This window comes from Bufo gargarizans, chromosome 1, assembly GCF_014858855.1.
Source record: "Bufo gargarizans isolate SCDJY-AF-19 chromosome 1, ASM1485885v1, whole genome shotgun sequence".
In the NCBI taxonomy this organism is placed as follows: Eukaryota; Metazoa; Chordata; class Amphibia; order Anura; family Bufonidae; genus Bufo; species Bufo gargarizans.
In genome coordinates, this window is record NC_058080.1 from 415,386,725 (window position 1) to 415,406,983 (window position 20,259).

At 42.0% G+C, this 20,259-nt stretch overlaps 1 protein-coding gene across 1 annotated transcript in view; it reads left to right on the forward strand.

The window, feature by feature from the left end:
- Nucleotides 1–20,259, forward strand: part of CNTLN (centlein) — a 327,152-nt gene that overhangs the window by 78,987 nt on the left and 227,906 nt on the right. The gene's annotated exons all lie outside the window — the stretch shown is intronic.

Consider the following 20,259-nt stretch of genomic DNA (forward strand, 5'->3'; position numbering starts at 1 on the left):
ACTGCTCTCAGCGCGATCCGTGTTCCCTCAGCAGCACAGGGAAGAAGGAAGCAGTGTTTCCCTCCCACCTGTGCAGCTGCTGCCAGTGCCACTAATAAAAGTAGGGGGGAGGGGCTGTGGCCACTGCGTCACCAAAGATGATAACTCACTCATTCAGATTCACAGGAGACAGGTGCTGGCTGCAGAATCATATAGCCGCACCCGACCTCTATGACAAGTAGCTGCCATCCGCGGCAGTTAACCCCTGCCACACCTGAGGGGTTAACTCCCGCGGATCGCAGCTACCGCTCATAGAGGGCGGGTGGGCTATATGATTCTGCAGCCGGCACCAGCCTCCTGTATTTGAATTAATGGGCGAGTTATCTTCATTGGTGGCGCAATGCACCCCTTCCAACCCCAGTATTAAAAACATTGATGGCGCAGTGCGCCCCTCAGTATTAATCATTGGTGGCAGCGGCCACAGGGTCCCCTCCTCCTCATTGGTGGCAGTGGCAACTTCTGATCGGAGCCCCAGCAGTGTAAGCCGGGGGCTCCGATCGATTATCATGGCAGCCAGGGCGCTACTGAAGCCCTGGCTGCCATAGTCAGCTCCATGCTGCTGTGTGCACAAGGCACAGAGCAGCAGGGAGAGTGTGAAGTCCTATTCAACCTAATAGAGATCTATCAGGGTGAATAGGACAAGGGTTCAAGCCCCTAAGGGGGCTAAAAGTTAGTAAAAAAAAAAAAGATAAAAACACAAACACCAAAGTATTAAGTATAAATGAAAAAGAAAGATTTACAAAAAAAAGCAAAACGTTAACAATAAACATGTTCATTTTCAGCAGATTTGTGTAGGTATTTTTTTTTTTTTCAGAAAATGAAAATGCACAGAATATCAGTATAAATTATCGGCTATCGGCCTGAAAGTTCACAGATTATCGGTATCAATATCGGTCGATCCCTACTTAGAATGTTTATAAAACCAGGAAGCATGGTATAATAATACAAGAGCTTGCTTTTCACACAATGGGCACACCAAATTGGGCACTGAGATGGTATATCTGTGAAAAATTGCAATTTTCACTTTGCACCGCCTCATACCCTCTGCAGTTGTCGGCCAGTGCTGTATAAGGCACCAAACTAGATCTCAAATGCACATGGTGCTGTTTCTCTTCTGAGTCCTGGGGTGTGCCCTTACAGCAGTTTACAATCACATTAGATGTTGCCATATTCAGAATTAAATGGGTAACACATTATGGGGTCATGAACCACTTAAAATATGAAAAAATATGGACCTAAAGCAACATTTAGGTCCAGATTTATATTTCGTATTCACAGCCAAGTGTTTTTAAATACTCACTACACCCCTTGAAAAAGTAATTGGTGGGTTTAGTTTCTAATAACTGAGTCACTTTTAGGGGGTTTGTACTGTGGGGGAACCTCAGGGTCTTGAAACCATTCCAGCAAAATCTGCCCTCCAAAAATATATGGCGCTCTTTGGAGTCCTTTGGTATACCCACACAGCAGTTTACCACCACAAATGGGGTTCTGCTGTATTCAGTAGTAATTGCATAACAAATTATAGGGTCCTTTTTTTCCTCTTGTTATCCCTTTTGAAAATCAAAAATCTTGGGCTAAAGCAATGTTTATTGGGAAAACTATATTTTTTTTTATTTTAACAGCCAAGTGTTTCTAACTACTATGAAACGCCTGTTAAATAAATTCCTTGAGGTGTGTAGTTTCCAAAATGGGGTCACTTTTTGGGGTTTCCCCTTTATGGGTACCTCAGGGTGTCTTTGAATATGAAATGTTGTCTGAAAACCATTCCAGCAATATCTGCGCTCTAAAAACCTGTGGTGTACCCATACAGCAGTTTACGACCACATATGAGGTATTGCCATGTTCAGGAGAAAATACTTAAAACATTTGGGGTGCTTTTTTCCTGTTACCCCTTGTGAAAATGAAAAATGAGGGGATTATGCTACGTTTTATTGGAGGAAATTACATTTTTAATTTTCACAGCCACGTGTTTCTAAATTCTATGAAACGCCTATGGGGTCAAAACGGTCAGTACACCCTTCAACAAATTCCTCGAGGGACGTAGTTTCCAAAATGGAGTAACTTTTTGGGGGTTTCCACTGTAGGTTAGGGGTACTTTAGGGTCTCTTCAAATGTGACATGGCTCCCAAAAACCATTCCATCAAAATCTGCCCTCCAAAAACCATATGGTGCTTCCTCCTTTCTGAGACCTGCCATGTGCCCATACAGCAGCTTATGACTACATATTGAGGCTTGTTTTGTTAAGCCTTCCTGCCTTACAGGAAAAAAATTGAATGAAAATTGAAATTTTGAAATTTCACCTCCATTTTCCTTTAATTTTGTGAAACATATAAAGGGTTAACAAAATTTGTAAAATCAGTTCTGAATGATTTGAGGGGCATAGGGGTTCTTTTATCAAACTAATGTAAAGTAGAACTGGCTTAGTTGCCCATAGCAACTAATAAGATTCCTCCTTTAATTTTCCAAAAGAGCTGTCCAAAATGAAAGGTGGAATCAGATTGGTTGCTGTGGGCAACTAAACCAGTTCTATTTACATGAGTTTGATAAATGACCCCCATAATTTCTAAAATTGGGTCATTTGTGGGTGCTTTCTACAAACCGGATTCCAAAAAAGTTGGGACACTAAACAAATTGTGAATAAAAACTGAATGCAATGATGTGGAGATGACAAATGTCAATATTTTTATTTTTAATAGAACGTAGATGACAGATCAAACGTTTAATCCGAGTAAATGTATCATTTCAAAGGAAAAATACGTTGATTCAAATTTTCACGGTGTCAACAAATCCCCAAAAAGTTGGGACAAGTAGCAATAAGAGGCTGGAAAAAGTAAATTTGAGCATAACGAAGAGCTGGAAGACCAATTAACACTAATAAGGGCAATTGGCAACATGATTGGGTATAAAAAGAGCTTCTCAGAGTGGCAGTGTCTCTCAGAAGCCAAGATGGGTAGAGGATCACCAATTCCCACAATGTTGCGCAGAAAGATAGTGGAGCAATATCAGAAAGGTGTTACCCAGCGAAAAATTGCAAAGACTTTGCATCTATCATCATCAACTGTGCATAACATCATCCGAAGATTCAGAGAATCTGGAACAATCTCTGTGCGTAAGGGTCAATGCCGTAAAACCATACTGGATGCCCGTGATCTCCGGGCCCTTAAACGACACTGCACCACAAACAGGAATGCTACTGTAAAAGAAATCACAGAATGGGCTCAGGAATACTTCCAGAAACCATTGTCAGTGAACACAATCCACCGTGCCATCCGCCGTTGCCAGCTGAAACTCTACAGTGCAAAGAAGAAGCCATTTCTAAGCAAGGTCCACAAGCTAAGGCGTTTTCACTGGGCCAGGGATCATTTAAAATGGAGTGTGGCAAAATGGAAGACTGTTCTGTGGTCAGACGAGTCACGATTCGAAATTATTTTTGGAAATCTGGGACGCCATGTCATCTGGACCAAAGAGGACAAGGACAACCCAAGTTGTTATCAACGCTCAGTTCAGAAGCCTGCATCTCTGATGGTATGGGGTTGCATGAGTGCGTGTGGCATGGGCAGCTTGCATGTCTGGAAAGGCACCATTACTGCAGAAAAATATATTCAGGTTCTAGAACAACATATGCTCCCATCCAGACGTCATCTCTTTCAGGGAAGACCCTGCATTTTTCAACAAGATAATGCCAGACCACATTCTGCATCAATCACAACATCATGGCTGCGTAGGAGAAGGATCCGGGTACTGAAATGGCCAGTCTGCAGTCCAGATCTTTCACCTATAGAGAACATTTGGCGCATCATAAAGAGGAAGGTGCAACAAAGAAGGCCCAAGACGATTGAACAGTTAGAGGCCTGTATTAGACAAGAATGGGAGAGCATTCCTATTTCTAAACTTGAGAAACTGGTCTCCTCGGTCCCCAGACGTCTGTTGAGTGTTGTAAGAAGAAGGGGAGATGCCACACAGTGGTGAAAATGGCCTTGTCCCAACTTTTTGGGGATTTGTTGACACCATGAAATTCTGATTCAACATATTTTTCCCTTAAAATGGTACATTTTCTCAGTTTAACCTTTTGTTCCGTGATTTATGTTCTATTCTGAATAAAATATTAGAAGTTGGCACCTCCACATCATTGCATTCAGTTTTTATTCACGATTTGTATAGTGTCCCAACTTTTTGGGAATTCGGTTTGTACTATGTAAGCCTCACAAAGTGACTTTTTATTAGTTTACAAATTGCTTCTAAAATTCTTAGCCTTCTAACATCCCAAAAAATAGAATTGATGCATACATAGACATACGGTAAATGTTAATTAATAACTATTTGATGAGGTATCACTATCCATCTTAAAAACAGAGAAATTATTTTATTGATTACCTTAACAATATCTGTACTGTACGACTTTATGCTTAGTTGTATGTTTCTACTGTGTAGCCATATGATTTGCAATGCGTCTATGGTATATGCATGATAATGGATGTGCTTTTTGTCAACAAAGTATGTCATAATGATGATAAAAAAAAAAGTCTGAAACTGATAATAAAGAGATATCTGATTTAAAAAAAATCATTATTTAATAAATAAAGGTGAAACCTATTGAATCAAATTTACTACTAACATGAAGTACAATGTGTCACGAGAAATTAATCTCAGAATCGATTCCAAACTGGGTTATTTTTAGGACTGCAGCTAACTATTATTTGAATAATCGATGCGTTGTCGATAATTTCATTGATTAATTGGGAAAAAACAAAGGCCATATTAAAACAAATTGTGAATGGCACTGTTATGGGGGGGGATCTGTGGGTGTCACTGTTATGGGGGGGGATCTGTGGATGGCACTGTTATGGGGGGGGAATCTGTGGATGGCACTGTTATGGGGGGGGATCTGTGGGTGTCACTGTTATGGGGGGGATCTGTGGATGGCACTGTTATGGGGGGGAATCTGTGGATGGCACTGTTATGGGGGGGGATCTGTGGATGGCACTGTTATGGAGGGGTTCTGTGGATGGCACTGTTATGGAGGGGTTCTGTGGATGGCACTATTATGGAGGGGTTCTGTGGATGGCACTTTTATGGAGGGGTTCTGTGGATAGCATTGTTATTGAGGGGTTCTGTGGATGGCACTGTTATGGGGGGTTCTGTGGATGGCACTGTTATGGAGGGGTTCTGTGGATGGCACTGTTATGGAGGGGTTCTGTGGATGGCACTTTTATGGAGGGGTTCTGTGGATGGCACCATTATGGGGGATCTGTGGATGGCACTGTTATGGGGGGGATCTGTGGATGGCGCTGTTATGGGGGGGATCTGTGGATGGCACTGTTATGGGGGGGATCTGTGGATGGCACTGTTATGGGGAGGGGGGATCTGTGCACTGTTATGGGGAGGGGGATCTGTGCACTGTTATGGGGAGAGGGATCTGTGGATGGCACTGTTATGGGGGGGATCTGTGGATGGCACTGTTATGGGGGGGATCTGTGGATGGCACTGTTATGGGGGGGATCTGTGGATGGCACTGTTATGGGGAGGGGGGATCTGTGCACTGTTATGGGGAGGGGGATCTGTGCACTGTTATGGGGAGAGGGATCTGTGGATGGCACTGTTATGGGGAGGGAGATCTGTGGATGGCACGGTTATGGGGAGGGGAATCTGTGGATGGCACGGTTATGGGGAGGGGAATCTGTGGATGGCACGGTTATGGGGAGGGGGACCTGTGGATGACTATGCTATAGGGGGCATATATATATATATATGTGTATATATGTGTCATCCACAGATCTCCCCCATAGCAGTGTCATCCACAGATCCCCCTCCCCATAACAGTGCCATACACAGATCCCCCTCCCCATAACAGCCCTGGCCCCGCCGCTCACAGCAGTATTCCTTAACCGGCAGTAACTTTTACTTTAAATCACTGCATCTTCTTTTACCTTACAATGAAGCTTTAGTAACAGGCAGAGCTCCACCTACTTTATGAATGAAGCAGGCGGAGCATGCGCGTCACATGAGTAAGTGACGTTACGCCGCCGCCCGCTCTGCCTGTTACTGGAGCTTCATTGTAAGGTAATAAAGATGCGGTGATCTAAAGTTCAAGGACCCGCAGGCATAGCGCCTGACCTCCCGCCTGCATAGCAACGAATAGGCCGACTATTCGATAACTGAATTCGTTGACCACGAATCCCATTATTGATAACGTCGATTAATCGTTGCAGCCCTAGTTATTTTATAAATCATAAAATATATTATGATTGTTGTTTTATATATGGTGTTTGTACAATATTATTGTTAGAATAAAAAGAATAAAATAAAAAAATAAAAAAAGTTATTACCACATAAAGTGACTCATGTCAGATTTGAAAAATTTTGGCTCGGTCCTTAAAGGGGTTGTCCGAGTTATGGAAAAAAAATATAGCACTGTAAATATGATGTGCAGCAGTATATAACTGAGCTAAGCAAGTTTTAGGTAAAAAAAAATATTTCCTCATTTCCCTGATTCTCTTCTGGCTCTTTGTTTACATACGCTAACAACAATCTCTGCCCTTTCCCCTGCTCTGCTAAGGGATTGAATAAGTCTGCCCTGAGTGACATGTCTGCCTGCTGGGAGACTCAGCAGCATGTTGTATGTGTAGGACTACAAGTCCCAGCTGTACAATGACACTGCTGATACACACAGGATCTTCTCCCTACCTGTTCTTGTGCAATGCTCTGCAGAACTTCTTTGTCAGCTTCTGTGCCCAGTATTTGTCTCCTCACTGCCTGCAGCTACTCAGTAAAGCCTTCTGCTCTGAGTCTGTGCTCTTAAAGGGGTTAATCTTTCCTAAAGAGCCAATGGGAGGGAGAAACAGGGCAGAGAGCAGCAGCTCAGACAGTGCAGGGGTGTGTGGCCAGCACAGTGAGGTCTCGTGTACGGACACATATCTGCTCTCTCAGGCTTGTGCATGAAACATCATCTGAGCTGGCAGAGAAGCTGACATCACAGGTCATGTGACCCTCAGTGAAATCTGAGAAAGGAGCAACTACAGATGCAGTAAGTGCATGGTAAAGCTGTTACATTTGATTAGTTGGAAACATACAAAGAACAAAAAAATAACTCCTTTAAGGTGAAAATTTTCTGTGTCCTTAAGGGGTTAAATGGAGTACATGTGTTGATTTACGGGAGCACTTGTTTTAAAGACTCTATGTATCTCACATTCTGATAATGTCCTAAAAATAAGTATACAAATGCACACGTGTTTTCTGTAACTGCTTGCTGTGTTCAAGTACTGTAGTTTGTATACTATATAGATATGCTTCTTGGTCAACCATGCTGACACACTTTTATACCATATTACTGACTTGCACTACTTTTACTACTTGTTATGAATGATGAAGCCTGATTATATAGAGAGGATTTAAAAAAAATAATTCTGCCTTTTTTACATACTGAATTTCAATTATTTCAGTATGTTAACGTCACCTGCTTTTACCATTTTAAGCTGTCACCATCGCTATGTTCACTAAAGTAAAAGTTAGATACGGGGACCGCGCTATATCTTTGGCAGTTTATATCAGTAGTTTGAATGAAGAACCAAAAACCTGGAGAACTGAGTTCTTATCCTGCTGTCAGAGGTGGCAATCACAAGTCCGTACTTCACATACGCTGCGCCTGCTATCACAGGTCTATACTTCGCATGCAGTGAACCTGTTATCTGCCTCCAGCCTGTAGTCAGATCTTGCTTTGAGCCGCCGACCGCCCACTCCAGACCGGGTACAAGATTGCCTTCACAGAAGGACAGAAAAGATGGTGCAGTACCCTCAACAATCAGAGGTAATAAAGTTTTATTTTACTCACATATTCCACAGTTTTCACATGCGTATAGAAATGCCTGACCCGGGTTTCGCAATTAGCTTCGTCAGGGGCTGCGGTTTCGCAATTAGCTTCGCAGCCCCTGACGAAGCTAATTGCAAAACCCGGGTCGGGCATTTCTATACGCATGTGAAAACTGTGGAATATGTGAGTAAAATAAAACTTTATTACCTCTGATTGTTGAGGGTACTGCACCATCTTTTCTGTCCTTCTGTGAAGGCAATCTTGTACCCGGTCTGGAGTGGGCGGTCGGCGGCTCAAAGCAAGATCTGACTACAGGCTGGAGGCGGATAACAGGTTCACTGCATGCGAAGTATAGACCTGTGATAGCAGGCGCAGCGTATGTGAAGTACGGACTTGTGATTGCCACCTCTGACAGCAGGATAAGAACTCAGTTCTCCAGGTTTTTGGTTCTTCATTCAAACTACTGATATAAACTGCCAAAGATATAGCGCGGTCCCCGTATCTAACTTTTATTTTGTACTTGGGATACTGAACCTATCCCATTAAGGGTACCGCTGCTTTTTGTCTAGTACTTCACACCAAACTTCACTTCTTTAACTATGTTCACTAAAGTACCTTATTTCCTGCAGTCTTCTTTTTACTTTATTTCGTTTTGTCCTTTTGATATAAAAGGCTGCCTACAGGAAGGATGGGGCATTTCTAGAAGGTAGACTATGACTTGGGGAGGGGGCGGAACCATAGTAGAAAAAAAACGCCCCTCTGGGCACCTTGGAGCCTCATTAGCATATCCTAAAAAGTGCTTTAATATCAAAAGGACAAAACAAAATAAAGTAAAAAGAAGACTGGAGGAAATAAGGTACTTTAGTGAACATAGCGATGGTGACAGCTTAAAATGGTAAAAGCAGGTGACAAATTCCCTTTAAAGAAGAAGCAGAAAGAACATTAATGTAAAATGAAACCTGGGTCACTGTATGGCAGTTTCTTCTTATTTCTTTTTTAAAGTGTACCAACACTTTCAGATAACATTTCAGAATAAGCTGCCCTGTGTGCCTACATGAGTGATGGCAGTATATCTGACCATTATATGACCTGTGTCTGGCATTTTGTAGCAGTTTCCACTCTGCAGGCTACATCTATAAGTCTCAGCTGTCCCTGAGCTGGTGGGTGGAGACTGGCTGGTATCATGTCAGCCTATAGAACACACATAGAGACAGTAGATTCTGCTCTCTAATTCTCTCTCTCTCTCACCCCGAATCTCCATATAGGACAAAATAGAGAAGTACTAAGCAATATAGATGTGAATTAAGCACTTGGGGTGAAATAATAGCAATGCTACCTGCTTAGCTATGACTGCTTGTCTCTCTCATTGTCGTACTCACTTATAGTACTCTCTCCCATCTCTATAGACTTTATGGGATGATGTAATCTTATCCTTCAATGAACATGCAGTCTTGGTCTCACAAAACAGAGTTAGGATAGAATTCAAAGAGAAATTTAGTTTAGGAAAGGGGTGGGCAGCTTAAGGAGCAGAAAAGAATAAGGCCCCTTTCACACAATCGAGTTTCCCGTGCGGGTGCAATGCGTGATGTGAACGCAGACAAAACGGACTAAACTTGCTTGTAAAATGGTGCGAGTTTCACTGAACGCATCCGGACCTAATCCGTCACGCTTGTGTGAAAGGGGCCTACGAGATTTTTCTCTGATAAGATGTATTACAAAATGTCTTACATTTGTCAGTACCATTGATTTTATGCAAACTTATGTGAAGGTACAATGACCTTTTTAAATTTAAAAAAAGAGGTGTGCAGTGCAACGTCGTGGCTGCAGTGTGAAAATTTGATTAACAGAAAATGAATGAAGTTAAAGGGCTTCTGCACTTTCATTTAACTGATGATCTATCCTCTGGATAGATCATCAGCTTCTGATCAGCGGGGGTCCGACAGCACCGAATTCTGGAGTGAAGGTATGATAAATCTTCCCCGAAATTCATATCCTCATTTTTAGTTACTGCATCATGTGACAGGGATAAGATTAACCATTCTGTCCTTATTCAGATTAAAACTACACACAGAGTCTGAAGGAAGCTTGTCATCTACCGTATCTCCTGCCTTCAGCAGCTCCTCCCACTACAGTCCCCACCACCTCCTCCTTCTCCACACTGGACACATAAAACTGGACAATTCTTGAGAATAGACAATAAAAAAATGTTGCAGTACTTGGTAATGCAGCTCTCATTCACCCAGCTGGGCTGCAGTGGTAATGTCATGTCAACAACAGATGGCCTCTATGGTGCTTGGCTGAGGCAGTGATTAGCGTCGGCGGCGCTAAGCTCTGTTCACTTGAATGGAGCTTAGTCTCGCCCACGCTATTTGATACTAGTTGTGACGTCAGTGGGCCGGCGGTAAACAGTGAGAAGGCTGTGGCGCTGCTGGAGCGCCGCTGCCTTCTCAAACAGCTGATCGGCAGGGGTCTCGGGTGTCGGACTCCCGCCGATCAGAAGCTGATCTATCCAGAGCATAGATCATCAGTTAAATGAAAGTGCAGAACCCCTTTAAAAGGTGAACTTTAAATGGATTGTCCAGTTCAGCATGAAACTGGACAATGCTAGGGAATAGCCTACAATGAGGAATTGGGCAGTACTTAGATTCCTGTGCTGCGACTCTTTTTTTCCTGTCTGGTCTTTGTTTACAAGATACAGCTGTGACATTGACAACATGCCAGTGTTGCAGCTAATCACTGCCTCAGCCAAGCACCATAGAGGCAATCTGTTGTTGACATGACATTACCACTGCAGCCCAGCTGGGTGAATGAGAGCTGCATTACCAAGTACTGCAACATTTTTTTATTGTCTATTCTCAAGAATTGTCCAGTTTTATGTGTCCAGTGTGGAGAAGGAGGAGGTGGTGGGGACTGTAGTGGGAGGAGCTGCTGAAGGCCGGAGATACGGTAGATGACAAGCTTCCTTCAGACTCTGTGTGTAGTTTTAATCTGAATAAGGACACAATGGTTAATCTTATCCCTGTCACATGATGCAGTAACTAAAAATGAGGATATGAATTTCGGGGAAGATTTATCATACCTTCACTCCAGAATTCTGGCTTCAAAAAGTTGCAAAAAAGGGATTTTGCGGCTTTTTGCACTTGTTTGCGCAACAATTTTGCGACTTTTTGCAGTTTTACACCACTCACTTCAGTTTTGAAATCGGAGTAGAAAAGTGGATGTGGTTAGCTATGTTAATGAATTTCACTCCAGATTTATCATTGAGACTTGCTTTTTTTTGCTACTTAAAAAAAAAAATACAATCTGACTCCAGTACAAGGGTGGCGTAGGAAAACTAGAGTAGCTTTTCTAGACAAAAGTGTTAGGCTTAAGGAAAAGACACATTTATCAAACATGTGACTTCTGATAAAGTACAACAATGCAAACTAAAGTAAAACTGACTTAAAATATTCCCTCATGATAAATTCCCCCCTAAGAATCTAAAAATGTAAAGTAGGTTTAATATTTATTTGAAATTCAAGTCTGAATTTTTTTTTTTAGAGTGGTTCTTTAATCCTATAAGCTAAACACTGGACTGTCTGTAAAAACTACCGATCTGGAGTATTCTATGCCTGCCTTAAAGGAAGTCTGTCAGCAGTTTTGACACTTTAAAACTGCTGGCAGTGCTAGGTGGGTAATGAGGTGAGGTGGTTAATCATTCCTGCACCTCACTGCAGATTGTACTGCAGAGTCTAAACTGCTGACTGTCCTTTTTTATTGTTTCTATTGGATACTGTGGAACCATGATATTTGTAGTTTCTGCCTTTGGCTATTATTAATGCAAATCCAGTGTCCTCCAGACACTATACAGAGGGTGAAATACATCCAGGCCCCTTTTTAACTCTTTTAGTGAACTCGCCATCACCACCTCCTCAGGCAGAGAGTTCCATAGTCTCACTGCTCTTACCGTCAAGAATCCTCTTCTATGTTTGTGTACAAACCTTCTTTCCTCCAGACGTAGAGGATGTCCCCTCGTCACAGTCACAGTCCTGGGGATAAATAGATGATGGGAGAGATCTCTGTACTGACCCCTGATATATTTATACATAGTTATTAGATCTCCCCTCAGTTGTGTTTTTTTCTAAAGTGAATAACCCTAATGTTGATGATCTTTCAGGGTACTGTAGTTGCCCCATTTCAGTTATTACTTTAGTTGCCCTCCTCTGAACCCTCTCCAGCTCTGCTATGTCTTGTTCACAGGAGCCCAAATCTGTACACAGTACTCCATGTGTGGTCTGACCAGTGATTTGTAAATTAGTAGGACTATGTTCTCATCACGGGCATCTATGCCCCTTTTGATGCAACCCATTATCTTATTGGCCTTGGCAGCAGCTGCCTGACACTGGTTTCTACAGCTTAGTTTGTGGTTCACTAAAACTCCTAAGTCCTTTTTCATGTCAGTGTTACCCAGTGTTTTACCATTTAGTATGTACGGGTGACTTGCATTATTCCTTCCCATGTGCATAACCTTACATTTGTCAGTGTTAACCCTTATCTGCTAAGTCTCTGCCCAAGCCTCTAATCTATCCATATCCATCTGTAGCAGTATACTGTCCTCTTCCCTGTCAATTACTTTACACAGTTTAGTGTCATCTGCAAAAATGTATATTTTATTGTACAAGCCTTCTACAAGATCCATCATAAATATATTGAAGAGAATAGGGCCCAATACTGACCCCTGAGGTACTCCACTAGTGACAGTGACCCAATCTGAGTGTGTAACGTTAATAACCACCCTCTGTTTTCTATCATTGAGCCAGTTACTTACCCACTTACAGACGTTTTCTCCCAGTCCAAGCATTCTCATCTTTTTTTTTTTTTTTTCAAACATCTCTTTATTGAAGTGGAAGGAACCATACAATACGTACATCCATTGCTTGACAGACATGATATAAAACATTATCTGTGGATTTTACAGACAGGTAACATTACATAGTTCCCCACTCGTTTTTCAATTTTTTCCAACAATAAAGTCACTCCACCCTCCCCCCCTCCCCACCCCAACCCTCCTCCCCCCTCTCAACCCCAACCCTCCTCCCCCCTCTCAACCCCACCCAACCCAGAAACACTAGTCCGGTCGCTGAATACCATTCCACGTAATGCTCTTCACGTCATGAGTCAGCAGGTCCCCCAAGACACATTATATCTCCAGCTTCCCCAATCTGTTTGCAAGTTGCGCTTTCAGGTACCATTCTGTCAACTTGAATGGGGTCATCAGCTCTCCTATCTCGCCAGAAGACAAAAACTCCTCTACAAAAACCTTCCATTTCTTGATGAATTTCCCCACCAGTTGTTCTTTGTCTTGCTCCACCTCCAGCCTTTCCAAATAGAGGACACTATTCATCACCCCTACCACTTCGTCCCATGACGGCACTTCCGCTCCCAACCAGTGCCGCAATAGCGACTTTTTCACTGACATCAACAGAAGATGTATCCCTCCCTTGTTCACCACCGCCCCCAAGTCTTCCTCCTGATTCTTTGGTATATAGTGAAAGACACATTGTTGGGGCGTCGATCCCACTTTCTCCCCCCAGACCCTTTCTATTGTTGCAATTGCTTGCTGCCACAGCGGTTGTATTTTTGGACACTCCCAGATAGCATGCAGAAGTCCCGCCTTAGGGAGATCACATTTAGGACATTTTCGTAAGTAATGGGCGGGTGCATCTCGATATGATAAATTAAAGGCATATGTCGCCCTATGCATAAGTCTTAGTTGCGTTTCTCTCCACTGCTCATTGTATGTTGCCCGCCGTACCAATTCGAGACCCTCCCTCATTTTCTTTCCCAAGTTTTGGTCTGACAGCTCCCTCTCCCACGGCTTATATGCCCCTTTAACTAGGCCTATCGTCTGGATATTGTGGAGCTTTTGGTGGAGATCAGATAGGGACATGGGAGAGCCATCCCTTCCTAGCAAAGCTGCAAACCATGCCAGCCTGTCAGTCACCCAATGTGTTCGCCTGCGCTTTGCAATAGCTTTTGACTTGCTGATAGGGGAGATAATGTGCGTCCTGAAGGGCATATTTTTCTTTCACCTGCTCCCATGACAGCCACAGGAAACTGTCACTCTGTAGCAGGTCACCAAGCCTCGTAATGTTTTTGTTTCTCCATACCTGGAACAAGCTATTCTCCCTGCCTTGGGGAAATGCCGGCAGTGACCACAGCGGTAGCCTAGGGGACACATAATAGGGGAGACCGTAGATCTTTCTGATTGCCTTCCACGCCATTATGGTGTCCTTTAATAAAACCGCCCCTTTAATTGAAGCCGGAATATCTCTTAGCTTGGAATGTAGTAGGGCTTCTAAATCTTCCCCCCCAGCCAATTCCTTTTCAAATGATAGCGCAGAGTAGTGGCCTGTTCCCCACACCCAATCTCGTATATGCCTAAACAAAGACGCCAGGTTATAATGGCGTATGTGTGGAAGCTGCAACCCCCCTTCATATTTTAACATCGTCAGTTTCGCATAGGCAATGCGTGGTCTTTTAGCTTTCCAGAGGAAGCGGTTAAAGGCTCTCTGCATCCTCGTGACGTCTGTGTGTTTTAGCAATAGTGGGATTGTTTGGAGCGGATAAAGCAGCTTTGGAAAGCTTATCATTTTAATCAAATGTGCTCTACCACACAGAGACAGGGGCAGTTCTTGCCATTTGTCCAATTCCCTCTCTATTTTCGAGAAGAGAGGGGGATAATTCAGTGTATATATTGAGCTCGGGGTGCGTCCTATCTTAATACCCAAATAGGTCAGATAATCCTTTCGTATCTCCACCCCATTCTCCACCTCACTCCCCCGGTGTGGTCTATGCCCCAAAAACAGAAGCTGGCTCTTGTCCACATTGATCTTATACCCCGTCACTTTCCCATAAGCAACCAGCGCTTCTAGTATCCCGCCCAGTTGTCGCTCGGGAGCTCCCAGGTATAGCATGATGTCATCCGCAAAGCAACTTATTTTTAACTCCCTACTGCCTATTTTGATCCCTTCAAAGATGTCTGATCTCAGTAGCCATCTTGCCAGGGGCTCCATTGCCAAGTTAAAGAGCAGCGGAGATAAGGGGCATCCCTGGCGCGTTCCTTTGCTGAGTGTAATTGGTTTGGATAAGAAGCCAGGTATATTCACCCTCGCCTGAGGATTGTCATACAGCGCTGTCAAATAGTTCCTAAAAAGTCCCCTTATATTCTCATTTTATATACTAACCTTTTATGCGGTACAGTGTCAAATGCTTTGGAGTAGTCCAGATATACGACATCCATTGATTCACCACTGTCAAGTCTAGAACTTACGCCCTCGTAGAAACTGATTTAATTAGTTTGACATGACCGATCCCTCATGGAGCCATGCTGATATGGCGTTATTTGCTTATGTTGATTTAGGTACTTCAAGATTGCATCTCTTAGAAAACCTTCAAACTGTTTACTTACGACAGATGTTAAACTTACCAGTCTATAGTTTCCGGTCTCTGTTTTTGGACCCTTTTTGAATATTGGCACTTCATTTGCTATGCGCCGATCCTGTAGAACCCTCCCTGTCAGTATAGAATCCTTAAATATCAGAAATAAGGCTCCATCTGCTGTGTAGTTTCCACCGCTGGTGTATTGCAGCTCAGCCATTATTCACGTGAATGAGAAGTGAGCTGCAGTACCCTGGTGCAGTCACTACACAATGGATGGAATCTTGTGCTTCTGGCTTTGACCACTGCATAGTTTACCGCACCAACAACTTCTTGAAACAGCTAATCGTGGGGGCACTGGGTGTTGGACCCCCACCCATCTGATATTTATGTCCTATCCTGAGGAGAGGTGTTAAAGTGTAACTGTCATTCTCTTTTTATTTTTGTAATATGTACGGGCAGTAATAATGACCATTTTTGTAATATACTTTTATGACTGAAATCGTACATTTCTATTAGAAAAATATCTCTGAAGTGGCCCATTTTGAGCCTTAACGACGCTCTTCTGTTTACATAACTGTGGAGACTTGCTAACACTGACCATGTTATTTAAACAGAAGACAGAGGAGCATTGCTAAGGCTCAAAATGGGCCACTTTAGAGCTAGTTTTCTAATATGTATGATTTAAGTAATTAAAGTATATTACAAAAATGGTTAGTATCACTGCCCCTACACATAGCAAAAATACAAAAAGGATGACCGTTGCACTTTAAGTTTCTAAGTGACTGAAAACCCTTTTTATATAGAAAAAAAACGGCAGCCATTTTCTTACTTTATTTGTATTACAGTGCAGATTTTGAAATTTTGGGTATGTAATAGTGGCTTGGAAATAAAGATCTGAATCTGATACTAAAGGAAAAAAATATAGAAACTGCATATGCGGCTTAAAGGGATCAGTTAAAATAAGGCTCTATTCCCAGTATCCTACAACGGGCAGTGTGAATTTCCATCAACTAGATGCAAACTATGCAGGGAGATGGTGTAAAGAAGATTATGGTTTCAGGTATATAATCTCTTACCTTTTAATATTCTATGCAGTTTGATTTTAAGCTCATGCACTTGAACTATTCCCAGCTCATTGTATTCTTATTATGGTTTTCAAGATACTTTAAACCAATAGAAAGAGAGATTGCATAAAGTTTGTATAATAGAAAATTCTAATTTATGATATATATTTTTTAAACTATATTATTGTATTCATGACTACAAGCGTATGCCAACCATAAGACCACATGGGCTACAGAACATTTATATGGCCTTTTATAGTGTTACTTTATCAAAGCATAGCCCCATATTGCTAAACTACAAAGCACAAACACCAAACATGCCAATCAGGAGAATGGAAAATGGCCTTTCACGTACTCTGATGTTTGGTGTGACTTTTCTCCTTTTTTGGATATCTAATCGTAGTCCAGTTACAGCTTCTTAGTAATAACTTAAAATCCAGTGTTGTATGTTTCATGCAGCCAGTTTAGTTTTGCAATAACCAATGAAAAAATCTAATATGTAAATTATATTCTTTTAAAAGGGTTCCTAAACCTTTAAAAAAAAAAAAAAAACATGAAGGGGTAGAATCGCTGTTATGAGTGCCATGCACCTTCAGTTTTCATAGCCTCGGCTTGGCTCTTTTACTTTCTGTGGATTGGTACTTCAAGCACTTAAGGGCCCTGTACACGGGCCAACAATTGAACAGATCATCGCTAACCAGCTTTACTAGTAATCGTGATTAGCAATGATCTGGCGGTTTAAATGCACCGCCGATTACAGATTTAGCTGAAGATCTTATTAACTGTATTCAGGATCATAATCCCTGACAAGTAGAGCAGAGAGGAGGATCAGGCAGTTCTTTACCTCAGTGTTCTGAAGTAACTTGTCCTGCTGTGTAATTAGGACATGTTCTGTGTGTACTAATAGGAAGGCGGCCATTTTATTTCTCTTGATGATTGTTCCCTTGACAAAACGAACCGCTATAACGAATGAAAGGTCTTTGGGAATATATTTACAGTGGATATAAAAAGTCTACACACCCCTGTTAAAATGTCAGGTTTCCACCTTTTAATGTGACCTATAAACTGTATCAATCAATTATAAAACAAACTAAAATCTTTTAGGTAGAGGGAATAAATAAAATAATATGGTTGCATAAGTGTGCACACCCTTAAACGAATACTTTGTTGAAGCACCTTTTGATTTTATTACAGCACTCAGTCTTTTTATGTATGAGTCTATCAGCATGGCACATTTTGACTTGGCAAGATTTGCCCACTCTTCTTTGCAAAAAGAATTGTCAGATTGTGAGGGCATCTCCTGTGCACAGCCCTCTTCAGGTCACCCCACAGATTTTTAATCGGATTCAGGTCTGGACTCTGGCTGGGCCATTCCAAAACTTTAGTCTTCTTCTGGTGAAGCCATTCCTTTGTTGATTTGGATGTATGCTTTGGGTCGTTGTTATGCTGAAAGATGAAGTTCTTCATGTTCAGCTTTCTAGCAGAAGCCTGAAGGTTTAGTGCCAATATTGACTGGTATTTGGAACTGTTCATAATTCCCTCTAGCTTAAAGACCTTTCATCTGGCAAAACATTGTAAACTAAGTGTCATGATCTGTACAGCGGCGCCCAGGGATCTCACTGCACTTACTATTATGCCTGGGCGCCGCTCCGTTTTCCTGCTATGCTCTCCGGTATGTTCGGTCACTTGGTTATAGTATTTCAGTATTTTCATTTCCTTAATCCCCGGAGAACCCCTTTAATATTAATCAACTAACATTTGCATCATTGGGTTTTTGGCCTTCCATTGAATCAACATGATAGGATTATAATTTGGACTTAATGGACATGTTTTTTTTTTCCTTCCTCAACCTTACCAACTATATAACTATGGTATGCATAAGAAAAGGCATACTTAACTCACTGCTGCCCCTCCCCACATTGCTCTCTGCTTCATGCTGCAGAAAGGACATCCCTAGCAGCCAAGCGGGCTCACCGAGGGCTCTGGTGAACACTAAGGTTTAGTCTTGGGTACGACTTCTAGTGGGCTTTGGTGAACACTAAGCGGTAGTCTTAGATCAGACTCATAGCGGGCTTTGGTGAACACTAAGGAATAGTCTTGGATACGACTCCTAGTGGGCTCTGGTGAACACTTAGGAATAGTCTTAAATTGGGCTCACAGCGGGCTCTGGTGAACACTAAGGAGTAGTCTTAGATTGATCTTACACCGGGCTCTGGTGAACACCAAGAAATAGTCTTAGATTGAGCTCACAGTAGGCTATGGTAAATGCTGAATAGTCTTAGGCTGGGTTCACACCTGAGCGTATTCGATAAGCGCTGTTTACAGGCGTTTTTTATCGGGCATATTTTGGGGCGTTTTTGTAATTTTGGAAACGCGCGTCGTACGCGCGTTCTTGCTATTGAACACAGAGAAGTACAATGAAAAACAGAGGTGTGACGCGTGACAATACGCCCCAAAGAAGCTCCTGTACTTCTTGGGGCGTAGGGCCTTTTACAGCACGTTCGTACGCGCTGTAAAGCGCTCAGGTGAGAACCAAGCCTTAGATCGGGCTCACACCAAGGGGTAGTCTTAGTTCGGGCTCTGGTGAATACTAAGGAGTAGTCTTAGGTTCGGCTCACAGCAGGCTGTGGTGAACACCAAGGGATAGCCTTAGATCTACTACCAGGGTGGTGAAGGACCCTGTATTCCTTCCTCACCTTTTTTTTACACTGCTGGCATTTTGGTTGTGGCAAGATACCGTAAAAACTTATAAAATGTAGATCTTTTCATGTTGCACTATACTGCCATTTAAACTAAAACAGAGCACAGAGCATCAAGGTCTATATTGCAATTAACACTTAATTTGTAACAAATTGGAGGCAGTTATGGTAAATGCTTATAAGAATAGAGGCGCTGTTCATGTCTTTATCTAATCATTCCCAATAGTAATATAAAGTAACCTCACTATTTAAGGTTGAAACTAGATCTAACGTAGTTTAAAGCCTTTTTTTCAAATGCCTTTTGTACAAAGTTCCATTAAAGCTGTATGATTTGACAGGTTTCCTCCGATTAGATACAGTGTCCTGCTGTTTGGCCGCTCTTCTGCTTTGTAGAATGTAATGACTGCTCTCTGAGAAAGTTCACCCTATACAGAGAGGCCTTGACTTGAGCAGCAGTACAGATGGCCTGTAGAACCTCAGCATTATAAAGTGTACATCTGAAAATCTTTTATGAGCACATCTCCACAGCTTAAGATCTTTTCATGAGATGAAATTCTAGCGGAATAAAGATATTTTTCTCGCTCTAAAGTCTAGGTCTAGTTCACCTTTGCTAACAGAAAATATCTTGAAGCTCGTCACAACACGTATCTTGGAAAGGGAATGGGCTCCATGTGTAGTTTTGGTATAACTACTTCAACTTTTGTATATTACTTCAGCGTTTTAGAAAAAAAAATTCAGTTGGCTTTTACCGGGATTAATACAACAAAGTGTAAATGCTTTTAAAGAGTAACTAAAGTTTTTGGTAAAATGTCCCTAATGCCATAATAATAATTTTTTCTAATATACTTTATTAATGCAGTCAGAATTTTTAATCGAGATATCCTCCCCCTTTTAGTTACTCTTTAAGGCATGGTGTGTTAGCATGAACCATTGTGTGCAATTTATATTTAAGGTGATACGGTATGTTGAAAATAATCACAGAAAACAAATAATGATGCACTATAGATGCAAGCATTATATATGGAGTAAGCCCTCATTCTGATATAATAAAATATGAGATTCTTAGCCAGTATATATTTATATTTAAAACAAGATCTGTGCCCACCTTCCCTTGCTAAGGTGGTCTCAGTCAGGCAGGTCCTACTCTAAACCTACCTTTGTTGTTGGGCATTGACATTCAGGAGACCAGATTTATCATTGGCTCAAGTCAAAATAATAGAGTGAAAAA